The following is a 22,963-nucleotide window of genomic DNA, read 5'->3' on the forward strand; positions in this document are numbered from 1 at the left end:
TATTTAAACAGGGCAGAACAATCCTTCAAGCATGTAACTATTAATATGCCTCTATATTCTTTTCTTGTAAATCTCTTTCATCTAAACTGTATTGCTGAGCTAACTAAATTTTCTGAACACTGCCTTTATTTGAGCCTGGCAAGTAAAAAATAAACAACTTGGATTTAACTTTCATTGAACTGCATGGATGAACTTGATTGGAAAGTTAACTGTAAAAGTGACATTCATTCAGTCAAAATTACTTTTCTAAAGACATTTTCCTGAAAGCATTCCTAAAATATTTAATACAAGATGAACATTCATCCTCAAATTCTGCTCAAGCACATTAGATTTTTATTTTCCTTGTGACATGCCAACTGTTGTCCCTGCTTATCTGCATACATGACATTTCCCTCAAATAGATTGCACAAGATGTTTGAGCAAGGCACAGTTTCATTTTTTACCTTTTTATCCCTAATGTCCAGCGTAGTGCTTTTTAACTGTTTCAGGGATGAGCAGTTATAGGTATTCCATAAATATTTATTTAATTGAATTTGTTCAACATGAAACATTAGTTGTGGTGCTAACGTAACCACTATAGGGGCAGCTAGGTGGTGCAGTGAATAGAGCACCAGCTCTGGAGTCAGGAGGACCTGAGTTCAAATTCATAGTCAGACACTTAACACTTACTAGTCGTGTGACCTTGGGCAAGTCATTTAACCACAATTGTCCTGCCTTCCCCCCTCCCAAAAGACCAAAAAAAAAACCGACTATAAATTCCTATTTATTTTAAGAATATTATTTTTTTTCTTTTTCTTTTTCCATAGGAACTGAATCTCAGAAAATTTACTCATTACCAGACATAGCTCTTCTGATTGCTATGATTTCATATATTTTAGAAACAAAATTACATTTGTTGTGGGAAAAAAATGATAAACGCAAAGCTTGTTAAAGATATTTTACATAAATAGTATTTTTCCAAAACAACATATAACTCTCAAAACTACCTCTCAGTAGTATCATAGTTGTATCCTGTAAATGATACTTTTTAAAAAGGTAACATATTTTAATTATGTTCAATTTATCCTAACTACAGAAACCTTTAAAATAACCTAAATAAATCATGTTTCATGAAGAGCATCAAACTTATTTAACTTTTATGTCATTTTGTTGTTATTATGGGGTCACTTATTTTTATAGCACTATTATCTGTGAATTTATATTATTACTTTTCCTGAAGAGCTCAGAATTGTTTTTAACATGTGTGTGAAATTTCTAAAATAAGATTTTGAAGAATTTTGGTTATTTAAAAGATAAAATCAATAATATTTTGAACAATTCTTTAGAGGAATAAAAATCATGTGTTATTTAGCAAGGGCATTAAATATACCAAGTGTCTACTGCAGTGGGGTATATAAGAGCTCTCTGATCTCAAACAGCGTGTAGTTAATATGTTTATATTTAATGTGTTCTAGATTCCATTTAGGAATCGATTGAGCTAATACAAACCTTTAATTCAATTCTGCAGAAATACTTTAGATGCATTACTGGACTAAATTCTGTGGATGCTGTAGGATAGATATCCAGTTTTCAAGGGTTTTTAAAGATTGTGTGATGATACAGATATACAAATTATTATGACATAAGGGGGAATGCAAGAGATATGTGCTTACTTTTTTAAATGTCAAAATCACTTTAAACTAGAGAAAAAATGGAAGATTTTAATGAAATGTAGTACCTGTGTTAGTCTATGAAGGAAGGAACTTAATCAGAAAAAGAAATGACATTGTCACCCTTTTCCAGGGAAGGATAGAGCACTATCAAAGTCACAGGGCAAGAGAGGATCTTATAAGAAAAGGAGATTGGGGTTATGGGGAAGAAGAGTCTAGTTTGGTTAGAATGTAGGGTATATAAAAAGTCAGATGAAAACAAGGCTAGAATAATGATTTGGGTCAAAGGTCCTAGATTGTCAGAAACTGGAGATTATACTTTATTGGGTTTACAATGACATTTTTTGAGTAAATATGTTGCATATTTGAGTTGTATAGTAGGCAGATTTCATAAGCAACAAGTGTAAAATTTCCTTAGGAAAGGGAAAAGACTGAAGAAAACAAAATCTATTAGAAGACTAGCACAAGATTCTAGATGGGAAGAGAAATTGAACTATAGTAGTTTTTGTATGGACAAGGTAAATGCAAGAGATTTTTGAAGGTAAAATAACTTGGTCACTTATGAGATGAAAGAATGTAGAAGAGGGAAAATAGAAAACACTATAAACTGATGACTTTGGGCTACTTGAAAGATTGTGGTGTCATTAATAGAAGTTAGGGGAAGGGAGTGGAAAAAAGGAAGATATGTTGAATTTGAACTATTATTCATATCTATTTGGAGATTAGATAGATAGATATAGATAGACACACACATATGGTTCTGAGACAATGTGGGGCATATCCATCAAAGAACCAGTTATATAGAGGAAATGACAAGCCACAAGTATGGGGAAGATCACCCAGGGAGAAAAGGTAGAAAAAGAACCAAAGAGATCCAAGGGATGAAAACTTTGAGGACATTCATTTTTAAGATGTTAGCTGTAGATAAAGCATCAAAGGAACTGTAAAAGCTTTAATATGACTATGGTAAGAGTCTAGACTGTCATCTTCCTATAGTATTCAGAATAAGGAGATGATCAACCTTGTCAAATACTACAGATATGTCCAAAAAACAAAGATGAAAATAGAGAAAATACCATTAATTCAGAGATAATTGAGGCATTGACTTTATAAATTTCAATAGTGATGGGATTACGAAGGATGGGCCAGTGAATAGATGATGAGGAAAGGGATGAATTAAGAGTAGAGGTAAGTGGTTATTGTATGTCATTAGTTCTCTGAAATTAGAGAGAAGAAAGAGAAAGCAAGTGGAGATATGAGAGGTCTAGTAGAGTGAAAAAGGATTTTGGATGAATTTTTTAGCAAATAATCTCATTCTTTTTTTTCCTTTTTTTTTCTTTTTGAAGGGGGGGGGGTCAGGGCCAGTGCTCTCTTCACTGAGCCACCTAACCTCCCTCCTCATTCTTCTTAGTAAAGTAGAAGGTGACATGATCATATATTGAGAATTAAGAAGAAGATAAAGGATTTTATCTTCTTTATTTAGGGGGAAGAATGAAGGAAGGTTAATGAGGAAAGAAGATAAAGTCCCCTTTTTGGTGGTGAGTCCCCCGTAGACCCTGTGCCAGAAGTTGAGGTTAAGCGAGGTTTACCATGGCTGCGGTGCCTCCAGATTCCTGGCAGCTCCCCAGCATTTTTTGGATACCAACATGGGGACCATTGTGCTGGAGCTGTATTGGAAACACACCCCCTAAATCTGTAAGAACTTTGCAGAGTTGACTTGACATGGTTACTACAATGGCCCCAAGCTTCATAGAATCATCAAAGACTTCATGGTCCAAGCTGATGATCCTACAGGAACAGGCAGAGGTAGTGTATCTATCTATGGCAAACAGTTTGAAGATTGAACTTCACAGGGGCTGAAATTCTTGCAGTGATCAGTGCAGGACAGGATACCAATGACAATCATTTCTTTGTCAACTTGGCCCCTATCCAGGGGTTTAATGGGAAGCATACCATTTTTGGCCATGTGTCTCAAGGCCTAGGAATGGCGAATTGAGTGGGAGTGGTAGAGACAAATGCCCAGGATCGTCCTGTTGATAATGTGAAGATTATCAAGACTTACCTATCTGGATAAAAGTAGAGTCTAGGCAGATACATTCATGGTCATTCCAGTGAGTTTCATTGGAGATTTCTCAGCTGGCCAGGCTTTAGGTAGCCTGTAGACATCAGAGGAAAATTAACTCTGCATTCTCATCTATTTTCTCTTGACTCATCATTGGATTTGACCATGTAGTATTTTTGTCCTGCAGAATAAGCCATTTCTCAGATGGACTAGAGGTGAAGATGCATTTTAATTAGCAAGAGAGTTCTTTCCTTCTCCTAGGACATAAGTGTCAAAACATTATACATATACTTGTTATTTCAGTTGACCAAAACTGTTCTCTTCTGTATGTTTTTCTGCTGATCCATCTGGGAAAAAAATTAAATAGAATCAGATGTTGCTAAAAAAAAAGAAAAGAAAAGAAAGTCCTTAGACTTTTTTTCAACTTAAGAATAGTAGATATTACTAGAAGAGGAAAATATATGTGGCTTTAAGATTTTTTTTAACTCAGATTTAATGATTTCTTCTCTTAAATGTCTTTGTATGAGAAAAGTTAGAAAAAAACTATATTCAAGATTTGTGGTAATAGCTGTAAATTTCAGATACATAGGTAAATATATGTAGCTCAAAGAAGAACCTCCGTGGTCTAGTTAAAACCATTCATTTCATAGATGAATGCAATTGAAGTTTCATGAAGAATACCAGGGACTTAAGGACATAAAGATTGATTATGATGATGGATGTTATGGATTAAATTATAATTAATATTATAATATTTAATACATTAAATAATTAAATACATCCTGGAATTTATGTAGAATACTTGCTATTGATAAAAATATTAACAATTATTAAGTAAGGTAATACCTCCATACATATGCAATGTCACTTTAAAGATAAAAGAGAAAAACAGGAAAGATCCCAAAACCATACAGCTAAGTAAGGCTAAGTAACTATTTTTCAAAGAGAGGTCCACAGGGGTGGCTAGGTGGTGCAGTGAATAGAGCACCTGGAATCAGGAGGACCTGAGTTCAAATCTGACCTCAGACATTTAACACACACCCACACACACACAAACTAGCCATGTGACCTTGTTCAAGTCACTTAACTCCAACTGCTCTCCAAAGAGCAAAAAAAAAGAGAGGTCCACAACATCCAAATTTTTCCAATATAGTTGTCCTAGAATTATTTTTTCCATATGAATCTTAGACTTGCTCTTTGTTCAGGTAGGAAGACTTGGTGACTTGCTTAAGGTTACTATTTTAATGCATGTCCTTTGACCCTGGGACAGCTTCCTGGCTCAGTGGATAGAGCACTAGGCCTAGACTCAAGAAGACATGAGTTCAAACCCTGCCTCAGACAACATATGTGACACTGAGCAAGTCACTTAAGCCTTATTGGTTGAGTTTCTTCATTTATAAAATGAGCTGGAGAAAAAAATGGCAAAACACTCCAGCATCTTATCAGTATCCCATTTGACTCAAATGGGGTCACAAAGAGTCAGACATAACTAAAACAAATGAAGGACAACAAAAACCAAAATTAACTCTTAATGAAGTGGGAAAATTTCATATGTTTGAAAGAAGGCTAGAGAATCAAAAAGTTAAAGAAAATCCTAGATGAAAGGTAGAATGTAACTATCTGCTGTGCAAAATATGTCAAAATGCCCTTCTTATTTTAATACCACATACCCACATGATTATGCCTGATTATTTCAGGTGAAGGATATGACTTTTCAAGGTGGTCTCACCCACTTGGTGATATATAACTAACCACCAAAATTTTAGAGATGTCCCTGTATATTTTGTTCATTTATGAATTGATGTGTTAAGATGACTTGCCTTATGGGCTTAATGAAACCTATTGGTTTTCAAGCAGGAATCAAGTGATCCATTTTCTTTGGTATACCCAAAGCACATTGTATTTACTTCTCAGGGAGGTTGCTGGTGATCCAGTAGACAGAATATGGACCTCGAGTCAGGAAATCCAAAGTTTGATTTCAGTCACATCCTAGCTCTGTAACCAGGAGCAAGTCACTTAACCTCTTTTGTCTCAGTTTACACAACTGTAATATGAGGGTTGTTGTGAGGATCAAAATCTGGTGGAAATGAATGATATAAATTTATATAAATAACTGCAGACAAGAATCTTATAGGATGATCAGAAGTATGTGAATTATGATCTGTATGCGTGAAGAAGAGCACCCACATTAATGAAATAGCAGATTCATTCAGGGGTAGGGAACCTATGGCCTTGAGGCCATATGTGGCTCTCTGGGTCTTCAAATGCAATCCTTTAATTGAATCCATAATTCACAAAAGTTTGTTTTTAATGTTTTAACAAATGTCTTAACATTTGTTCTATGAAGTTTGGAAGGTCCCACCCCTGCATCAAAGTATCACTATGAAATAATATAATTTTGTCAGGGTACTGCATTATCAATACCTTTCACATGAATAATATGGAAGAATTTGAAAAGATGAAACATGAAACACTTGGAATTCTCAAATATGACACCTTATTTCTTATGTACAGTTGCTTTAAAAAAAATCCAAGATTTTATTGGGGCATATACTCTCTTTTCTTAGTAGATAGTATTCTTAAGTTACTATAGCCAACCTATTGCTGATAAACCTCTCTTTTTTTTTCAAATGCTTTATTAACTTCTGATTTATATCATTCGTTTCCGCCAGATTTTGAGTTACATATTTTTTCCCCATTTTCCCCCTACTCACTGCCTCAAAATAGCAGTCCCACAGGACATCCCCTCTTCCAATATGCTCTCTACCATATTTTCTCCCATACCCTTTTCGACTTTTCCAGTGGATCTCTATGCCTCAGTGCCTGTATTTCTTATTTCCCAATGTAAATGTAAAATATGTATTAATATTTTAATTAATTAATTAATAAAACATGTAAAATTGTATTAATAATAGTATATATTTATATATGTGTATATATGTGTGTGTATATATGTATATATATATATATATATTTGAGTATTTGATTTTAAAACTTTGAATTCCAGATTCATTCCCTTCCTCCCTTGTCACCCACCCTTAACTGTAAAGATAAGGAGTTCAGTATAGATTGTACATGTGTGGCTAATGCAAAACAATAACATTGTTTTGATACATTGTGATAGATATGATATATTGTGAAAGACTGACTATATTTCCCTCCCTCCTATCCCACCTCTCACTTGTTCTATTCTCTACTTTGATCCCATCCCTTTTCAAAAGTGGGTGATTCCATCTTTCCTCCCCCCCAGCCTGCTCTCCCTCACATCATTGCCCCTCTCATCTCCTTCCCCCACCTACTCTCCTGGAGGGTGAGATACCCTATTTAGTGTGCATTTCATTCCCTCCTCAAGCCAAATTCAATGGGAATAAAGTTGACCCATTCCCTTTTGCCTTCCCATTCTTCCCCTCCATTGTAACCATTTTCCCTTGCCTCTTCTATATGAGATAGTTTACCCATTCTGCCTCTTCCCATCTCCTCTCATTATATTCCTCTCTCACCTCTTAATTTCACCTTTTAAGTATCATCCCTTCCTGTTAAATTGGTCCTGTGCCCTCTATCTATATATATCTATAAACATATATACACACATTCACATATGTATTCATATGCCCATATACCCTCATATATATATATATATATATATATATATATTCCCTTCAACTACTGAGAAAAGTTTCATAAGTTTCAATTATTGTTTTTCCATGTAGGAATGTTAATAGTTCAACTTTGATAAATTCCTTATGATTTCTTTTCCCTGTTTACCTTCTCATGCTTCTCTTGCTTCTTGTATCTGAATGTCAAATTTTCTATTCAACTCTGGTTTTTTCAGCAAGAATGCTTGAAAGTCCTCTATTCCATGGAATGACCATATTTTCCCCTGAAACATGATATTCAGTTTTGCTGGGTAGGTGATTCTTGGTTTTAATCCCAGCTCCTTTGACCTCCAGAATATCATATTCCATCCCTTAGTGTAGAAACTGCCAGATCCTGGGTTATCCGGATTGTGTTTCCACAATATTCAAATTGTTTCTTCCTGGCTGCTTGTAATATTCTCTCCTTAATCTGGGAATTCTGGAACATGGCTATAATATTCCTAGGAGTTTTCTTTTGGGGATCTTTTTCAGGATGTGTTTGGTGGATTCTTTCAACCTCTATTTTGCCCTCTGGTTCTAAAACATTAGGGCAGTTTTCTTTGAGAACTTCCTGCAGCATGATTTCTAGGTTCTTATTTGATCTTGGCTTTCAGGTAGTCTGATAATTTTAAAATTATCTCTCCTGGATCTATTTTCCAGGTCAGTGGTTTTTCCCATGAGATATTTCACATTGCCTTCTATTCTTTCATTTCTTTGGATCTGTTTAACAGCATCTTGATTTCTCATTAGCTTCATTTTGTTCCAGTCTAATTCTGAAGCAATGATTCTTCTCATTGAGCTTTTGAGATTCTTTTTCCATCTGGCAAATTCAGCTTTTTAAGGCATTCTTCTCCCCATTGCCTTTTTGAGCCTCTTTTGCCATTTGAATTAGTCTGTTTTTTAAGGTGTTATTTACCTCAGTCAGGCTGTTGACTCTCCTTTCATAATTTTCTTGCATTGTTCTCATTTCTCTTCCCATTTTTTCCCTCCACTTCTCTTATCTGCTTCTTAAGGTCCTCTGTGGACTGTAACCAGCTCATATTTTCCTTTCAAGCTTTTGGTGCAGGAGTTCTGACTTCACTGTCTTCCTCCTGTTCCATGTTTTGCTCCTTTTTGTCCCCAAAATAGGAGTGTAATGTTGGAATCTTCTGTCTACTTTGTTTCCTTTGCCTGGTCATGTCTCCCCTCAGTCACTTGACCCCTGAGCTTTTTGCTACAGTAGGACTCTGCCACCAGACAGGGGAGCTTTGTTCCAAACAGTGGGATTTTCTCAGGTGCGGGAGGTATTAGATGAGGGCCCTCTCTGAGTTCTCCACAGGCTCTGGCAAGTTGGACACATACCCCAGGACTTCCACCCTAGACTGTAATCCAGATCCAACCAGGTTAAAGCAAGAGTGATTTCCCCTCAGACTGGTGCTTGTTCCCCCTACACTCTGCAGGCCAGGGGCTGAAACTGCCACATGGTGCTGGCTGGCTGTGCCTGTGACTCATTGCCTTCTCGCCCTGGGGGCAAAAGCCATGCACCCCCCCTTACTGGGTCCCCACGTCCAGACTTCACTGACCTCTCACTTTGTCCTTTGCATCTATGTGTTGATAAATCTGGAAATGGCCACAACTGTTGCTGATCTGGAGTCCATCTGGTCAGTGGCTGGTCAGGCCTGCCCTGGGGCTAAAACCTTGGCGTGGGGCTGGGCTTCACTCCCAGAACGCTGCTGTGGCTTATTCCTGCCAGCCTGCCGGGCTGTCGTCAGCGGGAGGTTATCTTCTCTCTGTCATTTTGTGGGTTCTGCAGCTCCAGAGTTTGTTCAGAGTCCCCTTTTTTACATTGATTGGGGAAGGTGGAAGCTGGAGCAGTGGGGAGGTCCTGCTTCTACTCCACCATCTTGACTCCACCCCGAACCACTGTTTCTTAAGCAGATTGTGTCTTTCCAAGCCCAGGTACGTAGTCTGCTTACTGGGATATACTTGAAACTGTTTTCAATTTGACTGGACATTCCAGAGGTTGTATTCCTCTGATGTAGTCCCTGAAATCTCAGGCCATCCTGCATAAAACAATCAGGCAGAAAATGCAGGCTTCATGGGACACTTATCATGTTTTTGTATCTTGGAAGAAAAATCTATCTCAGATACATGACCTTTAAAAATCATTAAAGATAACTGATAATTACAGAGAGAAAGTATAAGTTTAATCAGTTATATTCAAAACTCTTTCTAAAGACTTGAACATAGGCATTCAAAAAATTTTTTTTGATTGTGGAAGAGTTTTAAATCTTGTTTCAGTAAATTATAAGCAATGAAGTATAAACAACCCTGTAAATTAATTTTCATGATACTACCGAATTTCCAGGTTTAATAATTATATTTCTTAGTAGTTGAAAGATAAGATTTAGTTTGACAATCTCAATTATAAAATGACATATCTGCACTATGGCAATTAAACTTTGGGATTGAATGCCAGTGACAGACAGCGACCTTCTGTAGGTTATCAGTGTCTTTGGATGCAACCTGATGTGTTGGTGAGAGTTCTGGACTTGGTAGTTAGGAAGACTTGTATTCAGAACCACATCTGATATCAAGTAGCTCTGCAGCCAAAGTCAAATCTTAGTCTTTGAGGCTTACTTTGCTCTAAAAGGGCAAGAATTTGGATATGCTGAGGGTCCTTTCAGCTCTAGTTCTATGATTCTATGATTTTTATAGGCAAACTGACATAGTGGTGAAAGTGTTGGACTTGGAATCAGAAACATCTTAGTTCCAATCCTGCCTCTGAAACGAGCTTTATGACCACATTAAGATCATTATCCTCTCTGAGCAATGGTTTAATCATCTTTAGAATGAGGATTCTGGCCTTGAAGGCCTGTAAGATCCTTTCCACCTCTAAACCTGTGCTTAATTCTTAGTGGAGCAGGAGTACATCTCCCTCTGTACATAGAAAGACATGCTATTATCTAGCATTGGAAATCAGACTTATTATGATCACTATGCTTACTCAAGGTTGCTATTGATGACTAGATGCAGTGGCTTCCATTACAATCAGAGAGTGTTGTAGTGTGTATTGCTTGCCCTCTCCCTACCCCAGATACCCTTAACCTCCTGGAACTACACAAATATCCTTTTCCACGTGGCCCAAGTCATAAAGATTATTGGATGCTAATAAGGGCTTCTTTTCTTTAAATAATGGCAAAATTTGGGCTGTTCAGAGTGTAAATGAATTGATGTAAATCAGGATGCAGTGACTCATTTTCTAATTATAGACTTTGCCTATGCTGGTGTTGCATGATTTTGTGGCTCCCTTCATGCCCCAGGCTCACTGGATACCATGGCTGATTATTATATTAGAATCTGTGTGCCTTTTTAAAAATGCTAGCCTAGTTGTTTACGCTACTTTCTTGATAGCAATGTATAATGTATCATAAGTGATAAATATTTAGAGTGTGACGTTACATAGAAATTAATAAAGTTATTAGAAAAAGAATGTGACTATCAGGGTATTGAGTTGTTAACCTCACTGCAGTGAGCAGCTCTCTTAAGGACTGCTGCTGTGAATATCTTTAAGGATCTAATCACATAATATGGTGAACTCACTATTTATTCAGCAATAAACTAAAGCAAAACATTAAAGAATCTAAAGTACAAAATTCACAACAACATAACATAGAAACTTATTATTAAGGTGGCCACATAATCTTAAACAAAACATCATTCTAAAGACTTCTTTCATCTTAACCTGAGGCTGACTTCCAATCATCTTTAAGGTGTAGCAGAAAGTACAAATACCAACTGCCCCTAGGTTACAGTAAGTCATAATCTCATCAGTTAATACAGAATATCCAAGTAAGGTCTTCTTTCGACTTCCAAACACCAAGGCTCCTCTTCCACAGACTAATCACTCCCAGCTCTTGCCTGGACTCACACAACTCTTGTCTGAAATCACATATAGGCAGCTCCTTGCTTCTGTTTCATACCTCAGCTTATAGGGGCTGCTCCACTCCAAGCTCTTTAAAGTTTTTGTTTCTAGGCAGACAAGGCTTAACAGAGCTACAAAAATATTTATACACATTCCTGGCACTATCATCTCAATTCACTTTCTGTCTGCCAAATTAACACAAATCAACAGAAAAGGCTGAGAAATAAAACACAAATCAACAGCAAAGTCCCAGGATTTCTGTAAGATCAGTAAAGTCCTCTTTCAGGACTTTTGTCTAAGAACAACAGAGAGGGTGCTTTTGTCTGACAGAACAAAGTCAGAGTGCTACAGAATGCCTATATCACAAGCATTCTTCCTCAGTTCTACTTGGCCCAAGCTGTGCTGGACCTTTTCTCTATTCTGTTCCTTCCTGTACCACCCTTCCTGTTCTGCTCTTTTGGCAAGCTCCTCCCACTGTGGGCTTCATGTGATTACCTTAGGCCTACTAAGAGCAGGGAAGGTCTTCAAACTCCCTTAGGTCTATTAAGGGCATCACAATGTATACTGTTTCTGAACAACACTTGATAAAATCAAAGGTGAGGCTCAAAGGCAGTTGAGTGGCTGAAACAAGCAGCAAAGTACTGCTTTGCTTTCCATTGCAGACCCATAGTGAAACTTTTTAACATAAAACTATATGTGTGTGTGATTATTTATGTATGAATAGAATATTCATATGTGTATAGATATTTTATACATAGATAGATAGATAGATGATAGATAAACAGACAGACAGATATACCAGTAGGCTTAGCTGTTTTCTTAACTTTTACATCTCCCTTCTAATATTGAATGAGGAAAAAAAGTGTGTGTTTTTTTAATCTCGAAGTAGTTCTTTATCTGGACATTCTTGGGCAAGTCACTTAACTTCTCTGGGTTTTGCTTTCTTCGTTTAAAATAAAGGTCTTTTCCAGTTCTCAACTCAAGAAGATGTGCAGGGAAAATGGGAAAATTAATCTTCATTGATAAACATTTTGGTGGCATAGGATACAATGATTTCTTCCATGCGTGTTTAAAAGTGAGATAATGTGTATAAGGAATTCTGAACACATTAGAATATTATATAAATGCTTGTTATTATTATGAAAGTTGGAAAACATTGCGCTTCAAAAGGCAACATCTTCTAAGAAATTAGTTTTGTTGCTGCTTTTTTCCCAGAGTTTGGACCACTGTGAATTAAATGACTATATTTCAATTTAGGGGGCACCTTAAACTAACCAGGAGCGCAGCTTGCTGAATCATCCTGACAATTTTATTACCCCTTGTAATCACTGTGTATTTTATTTGAAAAAAAAAATGAAAACACACATGAAGGTTACCACAAGGCAATCAAGACTTCTTAATAGGTACTGTTAGCCTATGGTAACGTAACCCCAGATTCTTATTTGAATAGAAATTCAAATATAGGCTATAGGCTATGCATATTTTATTGCTGGACAACCCTAGATGATCATTCATTCCCTAGGAAACAGGCACTTAAATAAGAAAAACTGCCCAGTAAAGTACAGGGTAAACAAAGAGAAGATACATTTAAACTGAGGAAGCTTTTATAAGAGAGCATTGAACTTAATATATTCTTAATAAATAAATAGTTAGACTGTGGATGATGTCTGAGAGAGGAACTAGTGGGAAGAAAGACAGGAGCTAGCCCAAAAGAAAGGCTCCAGAAAGCCAGTTTGGGTGGTAATTGTTAGGGGGATATTCTGGGAGAAATCAGGTGATGAAGACATACCAGAGTGATAATGATGATAATGATAATGATTATGATGATAGAATTTATAAGGAGTTTTAATATTTACAAAGCCCTTTACATGTATTATCTCATTGGAGTATAATGTAAAGCATACTGAATTTATAATCAGAGAGGACTTGGATTCACACCGAGCATTTTATTCTTATGACTTATGTGACTGTGGGTAAAGTACTCAATCGTTACGGACCAAAGTTTCTAAACTCTGAAAAGAAAGTCGATCAGTTAGCCTCTGAGAGCCTTTCCAGCTCTACAGTTCTCTTCCTATGATTATGTATAGGTAGAAATTTCAGTCTATCTGGAATCAGGCTTTATTCATATCCCTCTTTCTCACTTTGGGCTAAAATTTGCCTTTCATTATACTAATGAACAGACTGGAAAAAAGACTAAGTAAACTAAGAAATAGAAACATTCCATAGCTTTTCACCCTTGTCGTTTGCAGCTATCCTCCATCATTACTGACTTGACTCATTCCTTCACTAATTTCTGCAATGGATTCCCAGCTGTTAGGATACACAGACTTACTCTTCCAACATTATGGCAAAGGTGATATGATTGCTCTTCCTTCCTTAATTCTAAACTGAGACATCTGGCTTCTATTTGGTGAATTAGTTCCTTCTTCAAGATTGCTTTTGGTGTTTTAGGGAATATACAGTAAGGAGAACTAAATTCCAGGTACTTTTTGATGTCCAAATTCTTAGTTATAGCTTTTACTAGGTCTTCAGATGGCTTAGGAAGTGTATTAGATTTTACTTTAACGTGATTCCAACTTTGTAATTTTTAAGATTAATGCAAAAATATTGAACATTTCTGCTTCTTAGATTAGAGAAGAAATAAAATGAGACATTATTTTCATGGTTCCCTGGACAGCTTTTTAAAAAGAGATGTGGGTCATCCAAACGATCCCACAAAAGCCCTTAAGAAGAAGAATTATGGTTAATTGTTTAATGTTTAATATAGCTAGTATGTTAGTTTAAAATAGGTCAAATTTATGATTCAACAGCATTTCATATTTCATGTGCTGTATGCCAGTTTTATATTACATTAGGGTCCTTGTGGAATCAATGCATGCGGTATACTTATGCCCATTTTTAGGAGTTAGAATATTTTATTATTTGTACCCTTCCTTTACTCATTGACTTTCCTTCAGTTTTTATTCTAAAATCTTTCTCATCCAGTCATGTCTTTAATTTGTTGTCCAATAAATGCAAAACAAGACAAAACAAAACATGACAATGAAGTAAATTTATCCAACAAATCAGAAGACGAATGTGAAAGGGATGGAACAGAAAGCCAAAATCAAAATATAGAAGTACTTCATTAAAAAATACTGGCTTTGCCTTATAGATGTGTGAGGGGGAAGAAAGGAGGCAAATTATAACACTTTACTGTATGAGAACCTTGATATAATCAATATTTAAGAAATTTAGTAGAAGGAAGATAATGGAAAATAATTTGCTTAGTTACAGATTCTGTAAGGAGGGTAGGGATAGGCAGACTTGAAAGGACATGGCATTTACTCTTTTCAAAGGAAAGAAGAAACATGAAAAACCCAACTAGACAAGTGTAATAATATTACAGAAAGCTTTTTAAATTTGGGGGAAGAAATTCTACCCAAACATAATAATGAGATGATAGGTCTAGCTCTACTAAAATACCTTCTTAACAAGTTGATACAGGAATATGGAAAACTGTAAAGTAAGACCAATGATTAGGACTTCAATGACTCCCCACCATAAATTGGTACATCTACTTGTCACAGAGGTGGTGGTTAAACTTATATATGAAAAAAATAATTAAGGTCACAATTCTATCATATGAATAAAAGCAAAAAAAAATATTGGGGGATATCTCTTGTACTTCTATTTAAATGGAAAAATGAAACCTATGATTAAATGTAGGTCTAATGTATACCTACAGTAAATATAATGAAAAATTGGAAGAATATTCCTCAGTTTTCTTGTAGGTAAAATGAACATGTTAAAGTGGACTTCTCAGGTACTTTTGAAATATAGCCTTCAATAACTTTGGGAAGCATGGAGAACTCTAGGAATTTGCACACACATTTTGTAAGCCATCAATATTGTATGTTAAAAGACTGAAAAAAGAGAAATTCTAAATGAAAACCTTGCATACACTAGAGAAAAGAGAGTTTTAAAATGGAAACATCATTAAAGGTTCAAAATATGAAAGCACACAGACCATGAGTCAAAATATAACTAAGGAAGCCAAAACATAGTTTGGAAAACATATTACAAGATATGCCAAGGGGAAGTCAATAGGATTAATTCATTGGATAATTTAATGATTGAAGTGGAAAGATAAGTAGATAATTCAGTGATTTTTTTCCTTTGTCTTTTGAAGACATAAACAGTCTAAGAACTAACATGGTATGTTATATATAAGTAAATCAACGGGATCAGATGATATTTCATGAAGTAATTTTGAAGGAAAGTAGGGTTAAACTCTGGAACTGTGCCCCAAATGGACAAAATACAACCATTCTAGGAAGGTTCTGCTTTTTTGTTATTCCTGGAAACAGCTTTGTAAAACAAATAAAAATAGAGTTGAATAGGTGAGATAAGGAATCTGAGTGGCTAAATGCCTTGGCCAAGGTCACATAACTAATAAGTGATTAGTGAAATGAACTCAAATGTATGTCTTTAGTTTCCAAATCAAATGCTTTGAGGGAACCCTGTCAAAGCTTATCACTAATCATTTACTTAAAAATGTTTCATATTTTTTTGAAGTTAGGATTGAATTGATGGGAATATTTTCCATGAATAAGGAGGTGGCACAGGAATAGGAAACAAATAATGGGAATGAATTGGGATTTTTCTGAATGGGAGATATTTAAACAAATCCCTTCAGGGATTGAAATTAAGATAATTTTAATAGGAAACACAATAAATGTTTAGAAAAATACATTGAAGATTATTTTAATGCTCATTTCCTATAACTTTTATTTGTGTCTTATAGTATGCAGGGTTGACTGTACAGTCATGGAACTGGATTGATATATAATTGTAGAAATCAATCTGATGATTTTATAGATTTACCTTGTTATACGTGGAGAGATAATGACTTTCTAAATTATCACTCTTCTAAAAGGGGAAAAATACATAAAACATTATTTTGATTTTGTTAAAATGCAGCATTATTAACAGAGTACTAGATTTGAATTTATGTTCTATGTGAATTTATATGCATATATAAATTTCTCCTGATATAGTAAAAGATCCTTGAGAGTAGAGATTGAGTTTAGTTCTGTTTGTTTGTTCTTTACCTTTCCAACAAATTGTCCCATGTCTAGCATGTGGCAGAAGCTTGCTTAAATTCTTATTAGTTTATTGATCTTGGTTTAAATTCCAGCTCATAACCTGCTAACTGGGTGGTCTGGGGCAAGTATCTTCCTCTTTAAGAGCCTCAAAACTCCTTATTTATAAAATGAGGGGAATGGTGATACTAAGGTTAACCAAATCCCTGCTCATATAAAATGTTTCAACATCAGAAAATGATATGACTTCATCAATGGAATGACAAATATGATTCATTACCATCTGCTTTGCTGCTACACCCAGAGGACTCCTGAGTATTTTCACTTGCCCTTCCTGCTAGGGACAGAGAGACACCATTCCACAATTTGAGAAGAAAAGACAGCAACCAACCAAGCTCACCTGTGCTCTTCCTGTTTCCAGAGTTTCATTCCTACTTTTAAGAACAAGAGAAGTCATTCCTTCTCTCATCAGTCTCCTTACCTCACTTCTTCCAAACTGCAGGGGATGGAAAAAGAAGTCATTCCATGCACTTCCTTTAATAGCTAGTATAATAAGAACTAACATTTATATGTTATGTGGCAGATAGTTGGTACAATCAATAGAGTAGCAGGCCAGGAGTCAGGTCAAATGAACTGTAAAAGGCAATGGTAAACCACTTAAGTATTTTTGCCAAGAAAACCCCAAATGGGGTCACAAAGAATTGGACACAACTGAAATGACTGAAGATTTGCTCCTCCATCTTCCAAAAGGCTCTCACTTTATCAGATGGTGCATTGTTATTGGCAGTCATCATATAGCTCTTCCCTTTTATGGCTAAAGTTTGGGAAGGACCTCTATCATTGATGCCTCTATTTCCTTTCCTTTCATTCTTTTTCTTAATTTCATAGCCTGATTTCCAGCCTCATCATTCAACTGAAACTGTCCTCTCCAAAGTTAGCAATGATGTGTGAATGGACAAATCTTAATGATTTTTGGTGATCCTCATCCTTCTTGATGTCTTTGTAGCCTTTAATGCTGACAATCATCGACTCTCCTTATTCTCTCTTCCGAAGAGTTTTCGTAATACTGCTCTGTCCAGGCTCTGTGCCTACTTATACCAGTGCCCCTTCTCAGTCTCCTTTGGTAAATTTCATCCAGGTCATTCCCCCTGACTGTGACTACTCCTCAAGGCTCTATCCTGGCTCCTTTTCCGTACTATTTCACTCAAGGATCTCAGTAGTTCTCATGAATTCTATTATCATCTTTAGGCTGGTCATTTTCAAATCTAATTATCCAACCCTAACCTCATCCTATCCTCCAGTTCATTAACTCTAAATACCTATTTGGTGCAGGTACATATCACTTCCCACTTGGCATATTTCAATAGTCTGCTTGTTGGTCTCCCTACCTCAAGTTTCCATATTATGATCTACCCTTCACTCAGCTGACAAACTGATTTTCCTAAAGTTCAGATTTAAACATGTCAACCTTCTTTCAATAAATTCTAGGAGCTCCCTAAAACTTTAAGTATCTAGTATAAATTCTCTGACATTCAATGTCCTTCATAACCTGGTCTCCTTTTACTTTTCTAGTCTTCTTACCCCTTGTTCACCCCATACACACTCTGAAATCCACTGACCTCTTTGCTGTTCTCTCATAAGATACTCTACCTCCTAACTTCAGGCATTTGCCCTGGCTGTCCCCCATGTGTACAATTCTCTCCAACCTCAAGGATCTCAACCTCTGCCTTCGCTAGCTTTCTTCAAGCCTCACCTAAAATGTCACCTTCTACAAGGAGGTTTTCCTAGCCCTCTTAATGGTCTTGCCTAATCACCATAGATTATCTCCAATTTAGTGTCTCCTTCTCTGTCTGTCTGTCTCTCTCTCTCTCTCTCTATATATATATATGTGTGTGTGTGTGTGGGGGGGGGGGTTTATGCATGTATATGTTTAAAGATAATTGTTTGCATTTCTCTCCCTCATTAGATTGTGAGCTCTTCGAGAGTAAGAACTGTCTTTTGCCATCTTTTGTGTCCCCAGTATGCAGTGTCCAAAATTTAGCAGGTGATTAATAAATGCTCATTGATGAATTGGCTGTCTTTAAGCTGAGATTTTCTGTTTGAATTGTCTCCAAATATTAGAACATAAGCTCCTTGAAAGAACAAGGACTCTTTTGCATTTCTATTTATAGTCTCAGTGCGTAGCATAGTGCTGTACACATTGTAATTACTCGGAATATTTTTGTTGTTGTTCATTTATTCCAGTTCTAATTTTAATGAGCTTGTAACTACCCCTTAAAACAAAACAAAACAGAAACAACCCATTATTGCCTATCTGACCTTGAAAAACCACTTCCATGACCATATTGATACAACCACTATACAATGTTGAGACATAACACTGTATTTCATTATTTTATATACGATATTGTTGGTTCCAATTCTGTTTACTGTTTGTAACAGCATTCTACTGCAAACTAATAGAACATTTTAAATATTCTGTCTAGAATGTCACAAAGCCCTTATATTTAGTATATTTATACATAAAATGTCAGCCGCTGCATTATATTGCCTCTTCTTTGAAAATTCTAGGAAAATTATGAAACATTCATTGACATTTAAGACCAATAAACTTGAGTTAAAATGTACTGTATAAGTAAACTTTATGACTGAAGTCATAAAGTAGGGAAGATTCCATCTGCATTTCAGAATTCTTTTTGCTTTGTATATATCTGAATTACTAAAAACTAGGAAAAAATGACTCATAAGGTTTCTTTTAAACATATGATGTTGACTCATTGGCATATTTCTTGTGTGCTCGTATTCATTGTAATATATAAATTATTGCTACAATTCTGTCAAATGCTAGTTGGCCAAAATTCGAATATATCCATTCATAAAAAGAGATTTTGATAAATCCCTGAAATAATTTTTCCATTCAAACAATAATAGTGGTAAGCTTCTTAGTACAGAGAGCAAAAGATTGTGGTGGAAATAATGCTAGGTGTTTCTTGATGTCAAAAGACTTGGGTTCTAACTCTGGTTCTACCATGAAAAACTGTATCCGTTTAATTTGTTTCAACTTTTTGGTTTTGGTTTCTTTACAAAATAAGAGTGTTTGTTGGTGATCATTTGGGTCGTTCTTGCTCTCTGGCATGGGATCTAGATCTAAGTAGATGAAGCCAACAAGTTGACTTGTTTCATAGGTGATTCCTTGGAGATGTTATTTCCCCTGGTAGTAGGGAAATATTGTTCTGGAGAAAGAGAGGGTTGAAGAGGAAGGAACCTCAAGGAAGAAAGGCTTCCATTTAGTTGTAGTGGGAGATGGTAGGAAGTAGGAATGAGTAGGCCAGTGCCTGCCTCCCCACCCCCACCCCCAACTTCTGGAAAGAAGTGTAGTGACATGGACTTCTTCTCCCAGCATGAATTTTGGAAGTAAGAGTCCTAAAATTATCACATGAATGGAGGAAAAACATTCTCCCCATTGTAGTTTATGACCTAACTCTCTCACTCCTGAATTCACATGCATAATGCTCATTGCTTTTAATTTCCTTTAAACTAATCAAAGTGAATTTTTGAAGTTGGTTCCTATGTTAGAATCAAATATCAGAGCTGGAAATTGTGGATTATGTGGCCTAGTTCACTACTACATGCATGTCTATCCTCTGTAGAGGTGTCAAACTTATTGCTTATAGGCCTTAGTGTAAAGCTCCCAAGTGGGGCCCAAACAGAGTGAAATGTTTAACAAAATAAATAACTAAATATGCAGTAAAACATAGGTAACGTCAATTTCTAGTTTTCTTATATTACACACAGGATATGTTTGTATTTGAGTTTGATTCCACTGCTATTGATGTTCTTTTAAAGTTCTCAAGTAGCCTTGTTTGCATATTCCAAGTGATGAAGACCTTCTTACTGGACAAAGACATCTATTACTTTGTTGAACATTTTTAATTGTAGAATTTTTTCCACTTAAGTTGCTTGAAATCTGTCTTTGCCCATTTTATCCCTTATATCTACATTAAATAAGTAGAAGGGATTGGATTAGTGACACTTGAGGTCCTGATTCTAAGATTCTCAAGACATTTTATGTAATATTCTTGTAATGTCATTTTAAAATGTTGAATCATTTCAATGAACTCTTAAAATTTATTGCATAGATGTTCACTTTTTGGATAGAGAATGAACCTGTGATTTCACTGGCAGAGAGAACTCCCAGGTGAGGAAACTGCCTTTACTAATACAGGTCAGTAGCTTCTGTCCAAATTAGAAGATTGCCTATATCACCAAGAAGTTAAGTAACATGCTCATGATCTTTAAATACTATTCTGCAATGACTTTCATTTTGAGATAACTAATTATAAGAACTATTATATTCTCACATATTTTAAATCTATTCATACCTGATATATATGTGCATATACCACATAATTATTAGAAAAATAAACAATTCTTATTGTCAGCCTACATATTCCGATCAAACCTACACTATATATCAATAACTTATACATGAACCTAACAGTCAATTTGAGAAGGAAAATACTATAACTTAACAAGCAGAATTTTTAAATGACCCTTAAGAACAGTGGATGAAATGCTAATTAGCATTGTCATGTTTTCTTCAGTAATAAAGTTCTAAGAGCTCAATTATGTCAAAAATTAGAATTGCAAAGATCATTAATTTTTTTAACATCGCTATTGTTTAAAAAGCAAGCATGTCACTGGGAATATAAAAGGGAAGAGTATCTTACCCCCTCCTTACTGCCCATTATCCCTTTCTATTATCCCTGCCTCCATCCCCAGTACCTACTTCCCACTCACATCATTGTCTGTGTCAAAAGAATCCTAATGGGCAATAAATGAAACTGTCCTTCGTATGCCAAAATGACTACTGACCTATCATTAATGAGGCCCACACTTGAGTTGTTTATATAGTAATGGTGATTAATTTGTGCTGAGCTATTTTCACTCTCTCAAAAGCTCTACTTTTGTGACCAATGACATGCATTTATGAAGGCTAGCTGTGGTGAAGAGTGTCTTGTGGCCACAAACTAGAACAAAGCTACAGACCAATGTGCTCTTACCTACTAATTTTTCATCACTCTCTCTCTACAAACAATATATTTGGCTCCTGAAACATAAACAATGATTCTTCTCTTGCATTTGTGTTATTTCCCATTAAGCCTGATTTAACATAAATGAATTAATTTAATAATTCTTAGGGCTCCTTGGAAACAAGCTCTATATAAAACATTAAATCATGAATATCACTATGGAGATACAAATTCATGCATTTTGCATCTGTATACAAAAGCTTTTGTGTGGGTCCGGAAGCGAACTATTTTTTGTTCCTGGATCAGTGTAAGCCTGGAGAGGCTCATCACCAAAGATAGCAGTTAGAAATGATATATTTTGGGGGGTTATTGTTCATGGCAACTTAAGAAAATCATTTGCTAAGTTAAAGGAGTAGTTAGTTGTGCCAGTGGAGGGTGTATCCTATCACTGAAATAATGATTCATTAAAGTATCAAATAAGAAAAAATTACAATCAGCCAGCATTTATTAAACATTCATATTAAAACAAAAACATTACAAATTATGACTAATTATTACAATAACAATTGTAGTTTTATATCATCATTTAAAAAATAGTTCAAATTAATAATTTTTGTTTTTGATAAGAAATTTACCTGCAAGGAAAATAAAGAGAAATATTAGGTATTTTTAGAACTAATTAAAATGAACTTCATTACTATAGGCAGACTATTACTTTAAGAATTGTTTTGTGATACTATATTTAGGTGAAAGACAGCATTGCCTAGTGGACAGGGGATGATTTGGAAGTCAGGAAAACCTGGGTCCTGCCTCTGATGCACATTGGCTCTGTATGAAATTAAACAATCTCCAGAAATCTTAGAGCAGCTCTTTAGTTGTAAGTCTCGTTTGGTGGAAGGAATTTCTCATGAGAAGCTCGCTGAGTTGCTGATATCACAGATCTGGTTTTTAAAATTGTAGGTATTAGATTTTGGATAGTAAGCATTTTTTAAAAGAAATTAAATTTATTTTCATAATTTTAAATTGTATTCAAATTAGTCAAATTTCACAATGTTGCATTCTCAGTGTGATAAGGATTGGACTTGGGATTTCACCAGTATAAGGAACTCCCAGAGAGCAGTCTTCAACTATCAAGGTAATCAACATCTTTTCTTTCACCAAGGCATAGTCATAGAAAATTGCCTGGTGCGCAGGGAGATTAAGTAATGCTGACAGCATCACCAAGTTAGTATGTATAAAAGGCAAGAGGTCTACCTATTTTTGAGGCAGCTTTCTATCCACTCTGCTAGTCTGCTTCTTTTGTTTCTTTTAAAATGTAACCAAGGGGTGGCTAGGTGGTGCAGTGAATAGAGCACCGGCCCTGGAGTCAGGAGGACCTGAGTTCAAATCCGGCCTCAGACACGTGACACAATTACTAGCCGTGTGGCCCTGGCCAAGTCACTTAACCCCAATTGCCTTGCCCTTCCCCCTCCAAAAACAGGAAAAAATTTTTAAAAAGAAATAAAATAAAATGGAACCAAAACATACAAAAAAGCAAAAATAAGTGATCAGAAGTATCATCTATAGGGGTGGCCAGGTAGCACAGCGAGTAAGAGC

General features: G+C 35.7%; 1 protein-coding gene and 1 pseudogene across 2 annotated transcripts in view; both read left to right on the forward strand.

The window, feature by feature from the left end:
* The window catches only part of CADM2 (cell adhesion molecule 2), a 1,406,063-nt gene that overhangs the window by 176,115 nt on the left and 1,206,985 nt on the right, over window positions 1–22,963 (forward strand). The gene's annotated exons all lie outside the window — the stretch shown is intronic.
* Window positions 2,918–4,145, forward strand: LOC138165518 (peptidyl-prolyl cis-trans isomerase-like 1 pseudogene; annotated as a pseudogene).

Source organism: Petaurus breviceps, unplaced genomic scaffold, assembly GCF_028583685.1.
Source record: "Petaurus breviceps papuanus isolate PSGF00001 unplaced genomic scaffold, PetGlider_PUasm1.0 213, whole genome shotgun sequence".
Lineage (NCBI taxonomy): Eukaryota > Metazoa > Chordata > Mammalia > Diprotodontia > Petauridae > Petaurus > Petaurus breviceps.